The 19091-nt window shown below is 46.1% G+C and overlaps 1 long non-coding RNA gene across 1 annotated transcript; it reads left to right on the top strand.

Annotated features, from left to right (window-relative positions):
- The first annotated feature begins 5232 nt into the window (after positions 1-5232).
- Positions 5233-5958, top strand: LOC307004472. Its single transcript, XR_013799037.1, has 3 exons — positions 5233-5315; positions 5470-5629; positions 5716-5958. It is a non-coding gene; the product is annotated as an uncharacterized lncRNA (long non-coding RNA).
- Positions 5959-19091: the final 13133 nt, after the last annotated feature.

Raw genomic sequence — 19091 nt, 5'->3', positions numbered from 1 at the left:
GTCTTTCCAGCATCTCAAAGTAATTTGGGTTAAATGCAATACATTTCTCATATGTATTTACTCGTTATTTCATCTGACTCCATAAATGAAAGGTTTTGATAATATCTATGCATCACTAAAAGTGAGCGAATATTTGATTATTACTTTTAGACTATTAAATGAACAAGGTCAAAATCAGTTTGAATAATCAAATATAACAATTTATTAAATCAGGTATCAGGTCAATTGTATAATCAATTCAAAGATAATCAATATAAAACATGAATAAAAGAAGAGATGCGAACCCAACCTGATGCAAAAACATGAGGCTGGAAGTTTCGGTCACTCCCAGCCATCACGGGCCAGTCTAGATACAGAAAAGCCCAGATTCTCCTGCTGCATTCCATTAAATAGCCAAAACCTCTTTCATATGTTAACAATGGGAATTTACATTCAGAGTTGACACCTTTTGGGGGTAGGAGACCATTTGCCAGAGACAACCTTCCTTTGTGTGTCAGTTTCTCTAAACTTCTCAAAACCTGATTTCTTTTTGTTTAATCTAGTTGGAAATGAGACATTTGTACCACTCACTCTGAGACATTTTAAATGATACTAAACATAATAATCATTCACATTAAACCACATATATATTCTTGTGTGAGTCTTTAGGCGTGAAAAGGAGTGAGGCTGCATGGGGGAGGTCAGATGTTAATTTCCAGCAAGGTTCTTTGTTTCATAGACCAGTCTATCTCTCCAACCAGTTTCTCCAGCCTTACACTGTTATAATCCCTAATTTATTTCACAGTTCTTCAACTTCACAGTTGAAACTGTATCTAGCACTGAAAACTAAAAACAAAACATTTCAGTAAACATTCCTATTTACAATAAAATCATAAAAATAACAGCTAATTTATGTGACAGGTGCACCTGAGGCTAGGTAACGTTAGCATGCTAGCTAGCCACTATACACAAATTTATGAGATTAAAACCATGTGTTTGCAAAATTACTTTATAACGCAAGTCGAGTGTTTTATATAAACTTCTGTGATCTGGTTTGGCATTGGATAAAACAATTAGAGAGAAAATATATTATTTTCTAGTATTATGCTCAAGGATAAATTATATCGATTGCCTTTACATTATGAATATAATCTCATTATAATGATACCTGAACATAGTTTGAAGAACACACATACATCATATATCGTTACAATCATGTTTATTGAGTCATAAAACATCTTTATCTGAATGTAACAATGTTTTTTTAACGCTATTGGGATTTGTAATTCTGTGAACTTCTGTACATTTTATGTTTGAGGACAAATCTGTGTTCACTTAAATCACTACACTCAATGAATACATTTTATTTTTAACACTCACTGTTCCACATTTGGCTGATCATTTTTTCCCCCACGTATATTCCTAACATTAACAATGTGGTTTTGTTCACATTTTCTTGCAGATATCTTGACCAGAGCATAACCGGTTATCTTCACCCAAGAGACCTACTGTGGGACAATCTTTTTGGCTTTAAAGGTAAATGCATGGTTAGTCACAATGTCTAGTTACTGGGCCAAAAGGAGAAGGATATTGAAAGGAGTTGAGAGGGACAAACAGGAAATTGCAGCTGCAAACAATGCTCTACTTGCTGTTATTCCTGACTTTGACCAAGTAAATCCTCATGTTAATGAACATCTACATGGAATGGCTACAACAAGCCATGTACAAACTGTAACCCCTGTAGCACAGGACATAATTGTTGATGAGGCATGTGAAGCTGGTGAAATGTTTTCCTCAAGTACAGAAGATGAAGATGAAGAGGAAGAGGATTGCCTAAGGACACAATTGGCAGGGTGGGCTATTGACAACATGATCCCCCATGTGGCACTTGGTAAGCTTTTAACCATTTTGTCCAAGGATCATCCAAGCCTTCCTAAAGACCCAAGAACCCTTCTGAAAACAGTGACTTGTGTTAAAACAACAGAACTCTCAGGTGGTGTATACCATCACTCTGGAATTGAAAGTGGAATATTATCGCAGTTGTTAGTGTCTCCTGAATTGAGAAGTTGGCGTCAGTTTCAATGCAAGTTAATGTTGATGGACTTCCACTTTTCAAAAGCTCAAATGCCCAGTTCTGGCCAGTTCTTGGTTTAATTGAGCAATACATGGGTAATGTCCAGCAAAACAAACTTCCATTTGTCATTGGTCTTTACTATGGGAAGAAGAAGCCAACCAGCCTTCACTTTTTGAATCCTTTTGTAGAAGAGGCACAGCGGCTTGAAACGGAAGGAGTTCTGTTTGAAGGGAGAGCACTTTCTTTCAAAATATCAACATTCATCTGTGACGCCCCTGCTCGTGCGCTTGTTAGAAATGTGAAAGGTCACAGTGGATATTATGGGTGTGACAAGTGTGTTCAAAAGGGGGTCCACTACGAGAACAGGATGACTTTTCCTCAAACAGATGCTACTCTAAGATTAGACAATGCACTCCGTGATGAACTTTCTGATGACAGTCATCAGTGTGGAGAAACGCCATTGGCATTGTTGTCTGTTGGTTTAGTAACGCAGTTCCCATTGGAGTATATGCATCTGGTCTGTCTTGGAGTGACAAGAAAGTTGTTACACCTTTGGCTAAAGGGACGTCGGCTGACAAGATTTTCTCCCAGCGTGGTAAAAGAGCTCTCCAGAGTACTCCTGACCTTTACACCCCATGTTCCGTGCGAGTTCAACAGGAAGCAACGATCCATGGAAGATGTTGAGCGTTGGAAAGCTACAGAATTCAGGCAGTTCCTGTTGTACACTGGACCAGTCAGCTTAAAAGGCCTTGTACCAACTCAAGTGTACAACAACTTCATGCTGCTTTCAGTTGGCATCACCATCCTACTGAATGTGTCCCTGTGTGCTGACCTTGTAGACTATGCACACAGAATTTTGGTTCTCTTTGTTGATCACTGCAGCAAGCTTTATGGAAAAGAACATGTGACATACAACATGCATGGATTAGTGCACCTCAGCCAAGATGCCAAAAAGTATGGTGTCCTTGATAATATCTCATGCTTCCCATTTGAAAACTTCCTTGGGCGCCTGAAGAAACTGTTGCGCAAGCCTACACAACCACTGGAGCAGGTTGTTCGCCGATTGTCAGAGAGAAGTCAGCACAAAAGAACAAACATCTCCAAAACAAGGTCCTTGAGAGAGCACAACCATGGACCACTCCTCAATGGTCTTCCTGTGAAAAAGCAGTATGAGGAGTGTTACTTTCAAGACTTTGTTGTGAAACGTTCGGAGGGAGACAACTGTGTCCTGTTGGAAAATAAGGACATAGTACTTATACAGAATGTGGTTGTTGATGAAATGGACAACACTTTGGTCATCTACAAGAGGTTCCGGAACGTGGTCGATTTCTTTACTTACCCTGTGGAATCTTCCAAGCTAGGCATTTTTCATTTATCTGGCCTATCAGATACACTCCACTTTACGCATACAGCAAATGTGCAGAAGAAATATTATCTTCTTCCTTGCCCGGAAGGAAAGGCTGGTTTTCCGTTGATTCACTTGTGAAAATTATAGATTTTTTTTGAAGGGGTAAGAATTTTGACAATTGATTTTGCCTAAAAAATTATCAAAATGTATATATTGTGCTATTTTTTCTTGTATTTTAGATGCTGTGTGCCATTGTTCAATTTATCGACGAGGAGGATCTGCCATTTGCAGTGGTTCCGCAAGTGTGGCTCAGCGAGGCCATATGCTTTTGGCCCCCATTTACCCTCCGCAAGAAAGACAAAGGCAACAATTTAGCCATCCGCTGCACGCCTCCACACAGCACCTGGGAAAAACATAATTTTAAGTTCATGAAGGGAGCAGGTAAATGTGACTTGTGCATTTTATTTTTCTGTGTAATTTCTTTCTGTTTATGGTGCATAACTGACTTTCATTCATTGTTCCCTAAACTAGAATCTTGGCAAGAGGCGATGAGATATTTGGAGCGCTTCCAAACGGGTTCCAGCGTTGAAACGACAGACGATGACAAGAAGAGAAAGCGAAAGAGAACCTTAAATTCCAAGTACAGACCCCAGGCCTCTTCTGATGAAGAGGAGTCTAGTCTTCCAGATGCACCAGCTGTTCTGAGCTTTGAAAAAATCATAACGAGTAATGGTAACGAGTTTTCCGTGCTGCCCGATGCTCCAGAAGTTTCATTCATTCTAGAAAACCAGGAAAACGTTCAACCATCTGTAGACTTCAGAGCTGGTATGTACAATGTATTGCTGTGATGCTTAATTTCTGATCCTGCCACTAAACTATACCCTTTGTTAGATTTTCACATTTTTGTTTCCTATTTCTCAGAACAAGGTTTCTCACCAGTAGTCCAGTCTCCACTTCTCAGAGCCAACAGTTTGAGTACAAGTAAGTGATGTTATTTGTGACATTGTTTGTCTTAAACTATTGCTTCTATTTAAGATGAGGAATCCTTTTATGCATAATCTGTTTTTCATTAGGGAACTTGACTGCCCTGGATGAAAGGTGTCTAGGTGTGTTGTACAATACAGTAAATATATGCAATAACTTCTAACATATTATTATGTCAATTTATCAATAGGAGAAAGTCATCACTCAGTGATTGGCCCTTGGACTCCCCTGAAATCACGTGTACAGAATCAAGTTTTCAGCTATGAAGGTATATTCTAGACCTATATCTCTTAATATAGTGATTATATAATTATGTTAGTCGTAAATTTGACTGACTAAACCCTGCAGAATCCCTTTTCTTTTGTTATGTAGATGTCCAGAGATTCAAGACTGAGAACCAAGTCCTGAAGGAGGAGAACCAAGCCCTGAGGGAGGAGAACTAAGCCATGAGGGAGGAGAACCAAGCCCTGAGGGAGGAGAACCAAGCCCGGAGAGAAAGCAAGTTGAAGGTGAAGCAAGTTGGGACAATGTTGAAGACATTTGCTCGCACTGGGCAATCAGGTACGACTTGCAAACAACACCTGTGTTTGTTAGATTAATTCCCACTGGGGCCACCTATACATGTAGTAGACCAAGACATAAATGTCATAGTTTTGTAGTTGAGGGACCAGGACTGACTACTATGTTCTTTTATTCTGGGAATCCCTTTAGGTGCAGATCAGACCCTAATCCTGCGACGTCTTGGGGAGTTTGGCGATGTTGTGCGTAGCATGGACAACAAAATGGACACCATGCTGCAACATTTCAGCGCCAATGTGTCTGTTGGAGATTTATCCCTGCCAGGTGATGTCACTCCCCCTAAACACCCAGGAAGATTTGGCGTTGCTTGACAGAAGTTTGAGGCAGGATAACGAGCTCCAGGAACGATTTGTAAGTGTGCTGCTATTGTTTATAACGCTGTAGGTTAATCTAAAGTCAAATTAAGATTGTACACTGCCTATTCTACAGTCTGAATTCAAAGCCTGTCACATTTTATATTTATGTATGAGAAATGTAATTTGGGGCACTTTTTTTGGATTTTCAGCTACGTTTTTTGGCTATCAAATGTGGGAAGGACCTAAAGTCAACAGTGTGGAGAATGCTTCAGAGTGTCTTCTCTAATCGCCTTTCCGTTGATACAACTTGGACTGGTGTAGGGGAAAAAGCATGTTTTAGAGACCTGTTCCTGAAGACTATTGTTCAAAGTAAGTTAGATATTCTTTAGATATTTTTAGATAGATGTGTATGTGATGTGTATTCAAATGGAATGACAGATCTGTATTTTCTACAGGGGCCATACGGAAGAACCCGGCAACCCAGGATGCCACTGATGAGGCGGTCCAGGTTAATGTTATGCGTTACCTGAAAGGAGCATCTGACCGTGAAGGTGGAAAAAGGCGCCGCACAGCTGAGAGGGACCCACAGCCGACCCCTTAAACCTAGGCTGACTACTGACACCCCAGCATCACTGACAACTGGAACACTCACTACCCTGCAGTCTGTAACAGACTACACTCGACCAATCCACTTTTTTATAAAAAAAACTTTTTTTTTTTGTCTGGTCTATATATTTGGTAGTATTTTTCTTAATGTTTTTTTGTGATTTTATTGTTTGTGTAATATGTGTTAAATTGTGAATTAAAAGCACTCTTATACAGGCGCACAAGGAGTCACTGAAGATATGCCAATTTGTGTTGCCTATATTGGTGGTTGGGAAAAACCACAGAACCTGTAGTCAGACTTGAAACAATTATAATTACTTACTGTCCTGCAATTGTTAGCTCACTACGCCACGCATATCGAACTACTCCAGACATTCACAGTGTAAATCTTGTGCCCCAGATCAGCAATGCCATTATAATTGTCTATTCTACCCCAGAGCTTTACTCAATTATTGCCACTTTGTCATAATCACTGGAGACTGAAACTGGAAACAGTAGCAGGCGACGTTTATTGCGACAGGGTGACAGTACAAGCAGGTGGAATACGTGACGCAGGGACTAGATGGTCAGGATCCGTGAAGATGTGCGATGGTGAGGTGACGGTGAGAAGACAGGTAATCCAACACGAAACGCAAAGACAGGAACAAGGCAGGAACAAGGCAGGAACAAGGCAGGAACAAGGCAGGAACGGGACACCGGAACACGAACACCAACACGAACAACATCTAACAACGATCTGACAATGAGAGGAGATGAGCAGTGAGTATAAGTAGAGTGGTGAGATTGCCCGCAGCTGGTGAAGTGATGATGATGGACAGCTGGAGCGGATCAGGTAATGTCAACATTCACGCCCACAAAACCACGCACTCACACACCACGCGCTCACACAACAACATAAACACGAGACTAGAAGGAACAGAGAAAACGTCTACCGTGACACACTTGTGATGTTATACCTGAATTTATTTGGTATCTTGCACATTATTTGGTACCATATATCTTCATTACTTGCTATAATGTTTACTGGTAATTCTTTTCATCCCATAACTGACCTCTTGATAATATTAAAAAATATTTTAAGTGATATAATTTGCTTATAAGGCTGTTTTTAAACAATATATAATTGTAAACTTGCATGTTCTTTAGTGTGTACATTATGTATATATGTATCTTTTTTGTTATATTTCATTGAGCTGACATTTTGTTTCAATGACTATTACTGTACTTTAAAATGTAAAATTAAAACGTCAAATGGAAATTTATCTGGTTTGATCAATCATTATTCTTGATAAACTGCATGCTATAAATATTTTATATATATATATATAATAGCGTTTGCCTCCGGCGGGCCGCGAAAAAGCTGCCTTTGTTATAACTGCGGCGAAACGGCGGTTGACCTGCTGGCCGTCCGCGATACGAAGGCGGTAGGAAGGCGGATGCCGCTTTTAAATAAGCGGCTGCCGCTGGCGGTGCGCCGGCGAACGTGTTTGCGATTACGCTGGAGAACCGCCGGTGGCCCGCCGACTCATTGCTATCTGGGTTATACAGGCACCAGGGCCTGAACACATATTATACAGGCACCAGGGCCCGATCACATATTATACAGGCACCAGGGCCTGAACACATATTATACAGACACCAGGGCCCGATCACATATTATACAGGCACCAGGGCCCGATCACATATTATACAGACACCAGGGCCTGAACACATATTATACAGACACCAGGGCCCGATCACATATTATACAGGCACCAGGGCCCGATCACATATTATACAGGCACCAGGGCCCGATCACAAATTATACAGACACCAGGGCCCGATCACATATTATACAGGCACCAGGGCCCGATCACATATTATACAGACACAGGGGCCCGATCACATATTATACAGGCACCAGGGCCCGATCACATATTATACAGGCACCAGGGCCTGAACACATATTATACAGGCACCAGGGCCCGAACACATGTTATACAGGCACCAGGGCCCGAACACATATTATACATGCACCAGGGCCCGATCACATATTATACAGGCACCAGGGCCCGATCACATATTATTCATGCACCAGGGCCCGAACACATATTATTTAGGCACCAGGGCCCGATCACATATTATACAGACACCAGGGCCCGATCACATATTATTTAGGCACCAGGGCCCGATCACATATTATTCATGCACCAGGGCCCGAACACATATTATTTAGGCACCAGGGCCCGATCACATATTATACAGACACCAGGGCCCGATCACATATTATACAGACACCAGGGCCCGAACACATGTTATACATGCACCAGGGCCCGAACACATATTATACAGGCACCAGGGCCCGAACACATATTATACAGGCACCAGGGCCCGATCACATATTATACAGGCACCAGGGCCCGATCACATATTATACAGACACCAGGGCCCGATCACATATTATACAGACACCAGGGCCCGAACACATATTATACAGGCACCAGGGCCCGATCACATATTATACAGGCACCAGGGCCCGAACACATATTATACAGGCACCAGGGCCCGAACACATATTATACAGGCACCAGGGCCCGATCACATATTATACAGGCACCAGGGCCCGATCACATATTATACAGACACCAGGGCCCGAACACATATTATACAAGCACCAGGGCCCAAACACATATTATACAGGCACCAGGGCCCGATCACATATTATACAGACACCAGGGCCCGATCACATATTATACAGGCACCAGGGCCCGATCACATATTATACAGGCACCAGGGCCCGAACACATGTTATACATGCACCAGGGCCCGAACACATATTATACAGGCACCAGGGCCCGATCACATATTATACAGACACCAGGGCCTGATCACATATTATACAGGCACCAGGGCCCGAACACATGTTATACAGGCACCAGGGCCCGAAAACATATTATACAGGCACCAGGGCCCGAACACATATTATACAGGCACCAGGGCCCGATCACATATTATACAGGCACCAGGAACCGAAAACATGTTATACAGACACCAGGGCCCGAACACATATTATACAGACACCAGGGCCCGATCACATGTTATACAGGCACCAGGGCCCGATCACATATTATACAGACACCAGGGCCCGATCACATATTATACAGACACCAGGGCCCGATCACATATTATACAGGCACCAGGGCCCGGACACATATTATACAGGCACCAGGGCCCGATCACATATTATACAGGCACCAGGGCCCGATCACATATTATACAGACACCAGGGCCCGAACACATATTATACAGACACCAGGGCCCGAACAATTATTATACAGGCACCAGGGCCCGATCACATATTATACAGACACCAGGGCCCGATCACATATTATACAGACACCAGGGCCCGAACACATATTAAACAGACACCAGGGCCCGATCACATATTATACAGGCACCAGGGCCCGATCACATATTATACAGGCACCAGGGCCCGATCACATATTATACAGACACCAGGGCCCGATCACATATTATACAGGCACCAGGGCCCGATCACATATTATACAGGCACCAGGGCCTGAACACATATTATACAGGCACCAGGGCCCGAACACATGTTATACAGGCACCAGGGCCCGAACACATATTATACATGCACCAGGGCCCGATCACATATTATACAGGCACCAGGGCCCGAACACATATTATTTAGGCACCAGGGCCCGATCACATATTATACATGCACCAGGGCCCGAACACATATTATTTAGGCACCAGGGCCCGATCACATATTATACAGACACCAGGGCCCGATCACATATTATACAGGCACCAGGGCCCGATCACATATTATACAGGCACCAGGGCCCGATCACATATTATACAGACACCAGGGCCCGAACACATATTATACAGACACCAGGGCCCGAACACATGTTATACATGCACCAGGGCCCGAACACATATTATACAGGCACCAGGGCCCGATCACATATTATACAGACACCAGGGCTTGAACACATGTTATACATGCACCAGGGCCCGAACACATATTATACAGGCACCAGGGCCCGATCACATATTATACATGCACCAGGGCCCGAACACATATTATACAGGCACCAGGGCCCGATCACATATTATACAGACACCAGGGCTTGAACACATGTTATACATGCACCAGGGCCCGAACACATATTATACAGGCACCAGGGCTCGATCACATATTATACAGACACCAGGCCCGAACACATATTATACAGGCACCAGGGCCCAAACACATATTATACAGGCACCAGGGCCCGATCACATATTATACAGACACCAGGGCCTGATCACATATTATACAGGCACCAGGGCCCGAACTTATATTATACAGACACCAGGGCCCGAAAACATATTATACAGGCACCAGGGCCCGAACACATGTTATACATGCACCAGGGCCCGAACACATATTATACAGGCACCAGGGACCGATCACATATTATACAGGCACCAGGAACCGAACACATATTATACAGGCACCAGGGCCCAAACACATATTATACAGACACCAGGGCCCGAAAACATATTATACAGGCACCAGGGCCCGAACACATGTTATACAGGCACCAGGGCCCGATCACATATTATACAGACACCAGGGCCCGATCACATATTATACAGGCACCAGGGCCCGATCACATATTATACAGGCACCAGGGCCCGATCACATATTATACAGGCACCAGGGCCCGAAAACATATTATACATGCACCAGGGCCCGATCACATATTATACAGACACCAGGGCCCGATCACATATTATACAGGCACCAGGGCCCGATCACATATTTTACAGGCACCAGGGCCCGATCACATATTATACAGGCACCAGGGCCCGATCACATGTTATACATGCACCAGGGCCCGAACACATATTATACATGCACCAGGGCCCGAACACATATTATACAGGCACCAGGGCCCGATCACATATTATACAGGCACCAGGGCCCGATCACATATTATACAGACACCAGGGCCCGAAAACATATTATACAGGCACCAGGGCCCGAACACATGTTATACATGCACCAGGGCCCGAACACATATTATACAGGCACCAGGGCCCGATCACATATTATACAGACACCAGGGCCCGATCACATATTATACAGGCACCAGGGCCCGATCACATATTATACAGACACCAGGGCCGAACACATATTATACAGACACCAGGTCCCGAACACATGTTATACAGGCACCAGGGCCCGATCACATATTATACAGACACCAGGGCCCGATCACATATTATACAGGCACCAGGGCCCGAACACATATTATACAGGCACCAGGGCCCGATCACATATTATACAGACACCAGGGCCCGAACACATGTTATACATGCACCAGGGCCCGATCACATATTATACATGCACCAGGGCCCGAACACATGTTATACATGCACCAGGGCCCGAACACATATTATACAGGCACCAGAGCCCGATCACATATTATACAGACACCAGGGCCCGAACACATATTATACAGGCACCAGGGCCCGATCACATATTATACAGACACCAGGTCCCGAACACATATTATACAGGCACCAGGGCCCGAACACATATTATACAGGCACCAGGGCCCGAACACATGTTATACAGACACCAGGGCCCGAACACATATTATACAGGCACCAGGGCCCGAACACATGTTATACATGCACCAGGGCCCGAACACATATTATACAGGCACCAGGGCCCGATCACATATTATACAGACACCAGGCCCGAACACATATTATACAGGCACCAGGGCCCAAACACATATTATACAGGCACCAGGGCCCGATCACATATTATACAGACACCAGGGCCCGATCACATATTATACAGGCACCAGGGCCCGAACACATGTTATACATGCACCAGGGCCCGAACACATATTATACAGCCACCAGGGCCCGATCACATATTATACAGGCACCAGGGCCCGAACTTATATTATACAGACACCAGGGCCCGAAAACATATTATACAGGCACCAGGGCCCGAACACATGTTATACATGCACCAGGGCCCGAACACATATTATACAGGCACCAGGGCCCGATCACATATTATACAGGCACCAGGAACCGAACACATATTATACAGACACCAGGGCCCGAAAACATATTATACAGGCACCAGGGCCCGAACACATGTTATACATGCACCAGGGCCCGAACACATATTATACATGCACCAGGGCCCGAACACATATTATACAGGCACCAGGGCCCGATCACATATTATACAGGCACCAGGGCCCGATCACATATTATACAGGCACCAGGGCCCGAACACATATTATACAGACACCAGGGCCCGAACACATATTATACAGGCACCAGGGCCCGAACACATATTATACATGCACCAGGGCCCGAACACATATTATACATGCACCAGGGCCCGAACACATATTATACAGGCACCAGGGCCCGATCACATATTATACAGGCACCAGGGCCCGATCACATATTATACAGGCACCAGGGCCCGAACACATATTATACAGACACCAGGGCCCGAACACATATTATACAGGCACCAGGGCCCGAACACATATTATACAGGCACCAGGGCCCGATCACATATTATACAGACACCAGGGCCCGAACACATATTATACAGACACCAGGTCCCGAACACATATTATACAGGCACCAGGGCCCGAACACATATTATACAGGCACCAGGGCCCGAACACATATTATACAGGCACCAGGGCCCGAACACATGTTATACAGACACCAGGGCCCGAACACATGTTATACAGGCACCAGGGCCCGATCACATATTATACAGACACCAGGGCCCGATCACATATTATACAGGCACCAGGGCCCGAACACATATTATACAGGCACCAGGGCCCGATCACATATTATACAGACACCAGGGCCCGAACACATATTATTTAGGCACCAGGGCCCGATCACATATTATACAGACACCAGGGCCCGATCACATATTATACAGGCACCAGGGCCCGATCACATATTATACAGGCACCAGGGCCCGATCATATATTATACAGGCACCAGGGCCCGATCACATATTATACAGACACCAGGGCCCGAACACATATTATACAGACACCAGGGCCCGAACACATGTTATACATGCACCAGGGCCCGAACACATATTATACAGGCATCAGGGCCCGAACACATATTATACAGGCACCAGGGCCCGATCACATATTATACAGGCACCAGGGCCCGATCACATATTATACAGACACCAGGGCCCGATCACATATTATACAGACACCAGGGCCCGATCACATATTATACAGGCACCAGGGCCCGAACACATGTTATACATGCACCAGGGCCCGAACACATATTATACAGGCACCAGGGCCCGATCACATATTATACAGACACCAGGCCCGAACACATAATATACAGGCACCAGGGCCCAAACACATATTATACAGGCACCAGGGCCCGATCACATATTATACAGACACCAGGGCCCGATCACATATTATACAGGCACCAGGGCCCGATCACATATTATACAGGCACCAGGGCCCGAACACATGTTATACATGCACCAGGGCCCGAACACATATTATACAGGCACCAGGGCCCGATCACATATTATACAGACACCAGGGCCTGATCACATATTATACAGGCACCAGGGCCCGAAAACATATTATACAGGCACCAGGGCCCGAACACATGTTATACATGCACCAGGGCCCGAACACATATAATACAGGCACCAGGGCCCGATCACATATTATACAGGCACCAGGAACCGAACACATATTATACAGGCACCAGGGCCCAAACACATATTATACAGACACCAGGGCCCGAAAACATATTATACAGGCACCAGGGCCCGAACACATGTTATACATGCACCAGGGCCCGAACACATATTATACATGCACCAGGGCCCGAACACATATTATACAGGCACCAGGGCCCGATCACATATTATACAGGCACCAGGGCCCGATCACATATTATACAGGCACCAGGGCCCGAACACATATTATACAGACACCAGGGCCCGAAAACATATTATACAGGCACCAGGGCCCGAACACATGTTATACATGCACCAGGGCCCGAACACATATTATACATGCACCAGGGCCCGAACACATATTATACAGGCACCAGGGCCCGAACACATATTATACAGGCACCAGGGCCCGATCACATATTATACAGGCACCAGGGCCCGATCACATATTATACAGGCACCAGGGCCCGATCACATATTATACAGACACCAGGGCCCGATCACATATTATACAGGCACCAGGGCCCGAACACATGTTATACAGGCACCAGGGCCCGATCACATATTATACAGACACCAGGGCCCGAACACATATTATACAGACACCAGGGCCCGATCACATATTATACAGACACCAGGGCCCGAACACATGTTATACAGGCACCAGGGCCCGATCACATATTATACAGACACCAGGGCCCGATCACATATTATACAGGCACCAGGGCCCGAACACATATTATACAGGCACCAGGGCCTGATCACATATTATACAGACACCAGGGCTCGAACACATATTATACAGGCACCAGGGCCCGATCACATATTATACAGACACCAGGGCCCGAACACATATTATACACACACCAGGTCCCGAACACATATTATACAGGCACCAGGGCCCGAACACATATTATACAGGCACCAGGGCCCGATCACATATTATACAGGCACCAGGGCCCGAACACATATTATACAGGCACCAGGGCCCGATCACATATTATACAGACACCAGGGCCCGAACACATGTTATACATGCACCAGGGCCCGATCACATATTATACATGCACCAGGGCCCGAACACATGTTATACATGCACCAGGGCCCGAACACATATTATACAGGCACCAGGGCCCGATCACATATTATACAGACACCAGGGCCCGAACACATATTATACAGGCACCAGGGCCCGATCACATATTATACAGACACCAGGGCCCGATCACATATTATACAGGCACCAGGGCCCGATCACATATTATACAGGCACCAGGGCCCGAACACATATTATACAGGCACCAGGGCCCAAACACATATTATACAGGCACCAGGGCCCGAACACATATTATACATGCACCAGGGCCCGAACACATATTATACAGGCACCAGGGCCCGATCACATATTATACAGACACCAGGGCCCGATCACATATTATACAGGCACCAGGGCCCGAACACATGTTATACATGCACCAGGGCCCGAACACATATTATACAGGCACCAGGGCCCGATCACATATTATACAGACACCAGGGCCTGAACACATATTATACAGGCACCAGGGCCCGATCACATATTATACAGACACCAGGGCCCGATCACATATTATACAGGCACCAGGGCCCGATCACATATTATACAGACACAGGGGCCCGATCACATATTATACAGGCACCAGGGCCCGATCACATATTATACAGGCACCAGGGCCTGAACACATATTATACAGGCACCAGGGCCCGAACACATGTTATACAGGCACCAGGGCCCGAACACATATTATACATGCACCAGGGCCCGATCACATATTATACAGGCACCAGGGCCCGATCACATATTATTCATGCACCAGGGCCCGAACACATATTATTTAGGCACCAGGGCCCGATCACATATTATACAGACACCAGGGCCCGATCACATATTATTTAGGCACCAGGGCCCGATCACATATTATTCATGCACCAGGGCCCGAACACATATTATTTAGGCACCAGGGCCCGATCACATATTATACAGACACCAGGGCCCGATCACATATTATACAGACACCAGGGCCCGAACACATATTATACAGACACCAGGGCCCGAACACATGTTATACATGCACCAGGGCCCGAACACATATTATACAGGCACCAGGGCCCGAACACATATTATACAGGCACCAGGGCCCGATCACATATTATACAGGCACCAGGGCCCGATCACATATTATACAGACACCAGGGCCCGATCACATATTATACAGACACCAGGGCCCGATCACATATTATACAGGCACCAGGGCCCGAACACATATTATACAGGCACCAGGGCCCGAACACATATTATACAGGCACCAGGGCCCGATCACATATTATACAGACACCAGGGCCCGAACACATATTATACAGGCACCAGGGCCCAATCACATATTATACAGGCACCAGGGCCCGAACACATGTTATACATGCACCAGGGCCCGAACACATATTATACAGGCACCAGAGCCCGATCACATATTATACAGACACCAGGGCCTGATCACATATTATACAGGCACCAGGGCCCAAACACATATTATACAGACACCAGGGCCCGAAAACATATTATACAGGCACAAGGGCCCGAACACATGTTATACAGGCACCAGGGCCCGAACACATATTATACAGGCACCAGGGCCCGAACACATATTATACAGGCACCAGGGCCCGATCACATATTATACAGGCACCAGGAACCGAACACATGTTATACAGGCACCAGGGCCCGAACACATATTATACAGGCACCAGGGCCCGAACACATATTATACAGGCACCAGGGCCCGATCACATATTATACAGGCACCAGGAACCGAACACATATTAAACAGGCACCAGGGCCCGAACACATATTATACAGACACCAGGGCCCGAACACATATTATACAGACACCAGGGCCCGATCACATGTTATACAGGCACCAGGGCCCGATCACTTATTATACAGACACCAGGGCCCGATCACATATTATACAGACACCAGGGCCCGATCACATATTATACAGGCACCAGGGCCCGAACACATATTATACAGGCACCAGGGCCCGATCACATATTATACAGGCACCAGGGCCCGATCACATATTATACAGACACCAGGGCCCGAACACATATTATACAGACACCAGGGCCCGAACACATATTATACAGGCACCAGGGCCCGATCACATATTATACAGACACCAGGGCCCGATCACATATTATACAGACACCAGGGCCCGAACACATATTATACAGACACCAGGGCCCGATCACATATTATACAGACACCAGGGCCCGAACACATATTATACAGACACCAGGGCCCGATCACATATTATACAGGCACCAGGGCCCGATCACATATTATACAGGCACCAGGGCCCGATCACATATTATACAGACACCAGGGCCCGATCACATATTATACAGGCACCAGGGCCCGATCACATATTATACAGGCACCAGGGCCTGAACACATATTATACAGGCACCAGGGCCCGAACACATGTTATACAGGCACCAGGGCCCGAACACATATTATACATGCACCAGGGCCCGATCACATATTATACAGGCACCAGGGCCCGAACACATATTATTTAGGCACCAGGGCCCGATCACATATTATACAGACACCAGGGCCCGATCACATATTATACAGGCACCAGGGCCCGAACACATATTATACAGACACCAGGGCCCGATCACATATTATACAGACACCAGGGCCCGATCACATATTATACAGGCACCAGGGCCCGAACACATGTTATACATGCACCAGGGCCCGAACACATATTATACAGGCACCAGGGCCCGATCACATATTATACAGACACCAGGCCCGAACACATATTATACAGGCACCAGGGCCCAAACACATATTATACAGGCACCAGGGCCCGATCACATATTATACAGACACCAGGGCCTGATCACATATTATACAGGCACCAGGGCCCGAACTTATATTATACAGACACCAGGGCCCGAAAACATATTATACAGGCACCAGGGCCCGGACACATGTTATACATGCACCAGGGCCCGAACACATATTATACAGGCACCAGGGCCCGATCACATATTATACAGGCACCAGGAACCGAACACATATTATACAGGCACCAGGGCCCAAACACATATTATACAGACACCAGGGCCCGAAAACATATTATACAGGCACCAGGGCCCGAACACATGTTATACATGCACCAGGGCCCGAACACATATTATACATGCACCAGGGCCCGAACACATATTATACAGGCACCAGGGCCCGATCACATATTATACAGGCACCAGGGCCCGATCACATATTATACAGGCACCAGGGCCCGAACACATATTATACAGACACCAGGGCCCGAAAACATATTATACAGGCAGCAGGGCCCGAACACATGTTATACATGCACCAGGGCCCGAACACATATTATACAGGCACCAGGGCCCGATCACATATTATACAGACACCAGGGCCCGAACACATATTATACAGGCACCAGGGCCCGATCACATATTATACAGGCACCAGGGCCCGAACACATATTATACAGACACCAGGTCCCGAACACATATTATACAGACACCAGGGCCCGATCACATATTATACAGGCACCAGGGCCCGAACACATATTATACAGGCACCAGGGCCCGATCACATATTATACAGACACCAGGGCCCGAACACATGTTATACATGCACCAGGGCCCGATCACATATTATACATGCACCAGGGCCCGAACACATGTTATACATGCACCAGGGCCCGAACACATATTATACAGGCACCAGGGCCCGATCACATATTATACAGACACCAGGGCCCGAACACATATTATACAGGCACCAGGGCCCGATCACATATTATACAGACACCAGGGCCCGAACACATATTATACAGACACCAGGTCCCGAACACATATTATACAGGCACCAGGGCCCGAACACATATTATACATGCACCAGGGCCCGAACACATATTATACAGGCACCAGGGCCCGAACACATGTTATACAGACACCAGGGCCTGAACACATATTATACAGGCACCAGGGCCCGAACACATGTTATACATGCACCAGGGCCCGAACACATATTATACAGGCACCAGGGCCCGATCACATATTATACAGACACCAGGCCCGAACACATATTATACAGGCACCAGGGCCCAAACACATATTATACAGGCACCAGGGCCCGATCACATATTATACAGACACCAGGGCCCGATCACATATTATACAGGCACCAGGGCCCGATCACATATTATACAGGCACCAGGGCCCGAACACATGTTAAACATGCACCAGGGCCCGAACACATATTATACAGCCACCAGGGCCCGATCACATATCATACAGACACCAGGGCCTGATCACATATTATACAGGCACCAGGGCCCGAACACATGTTAT

This window comes from Phoxinus phoxinus (assembly GCF_949152265.1).
Source record: "Phoxinus phoxinus genome assembly, chromosome: 9".
NCBI lineage: Eukaryota > Metazoa > Chordata > Actinopteri > Cypriniformes > Leuciscidae > Phoxinus > Phoxinus phoxinus.
Note: the sequence above shows the minus strand (reverse complement) of the source record. Positions and strands in the feature narration are given on the sequence as shown.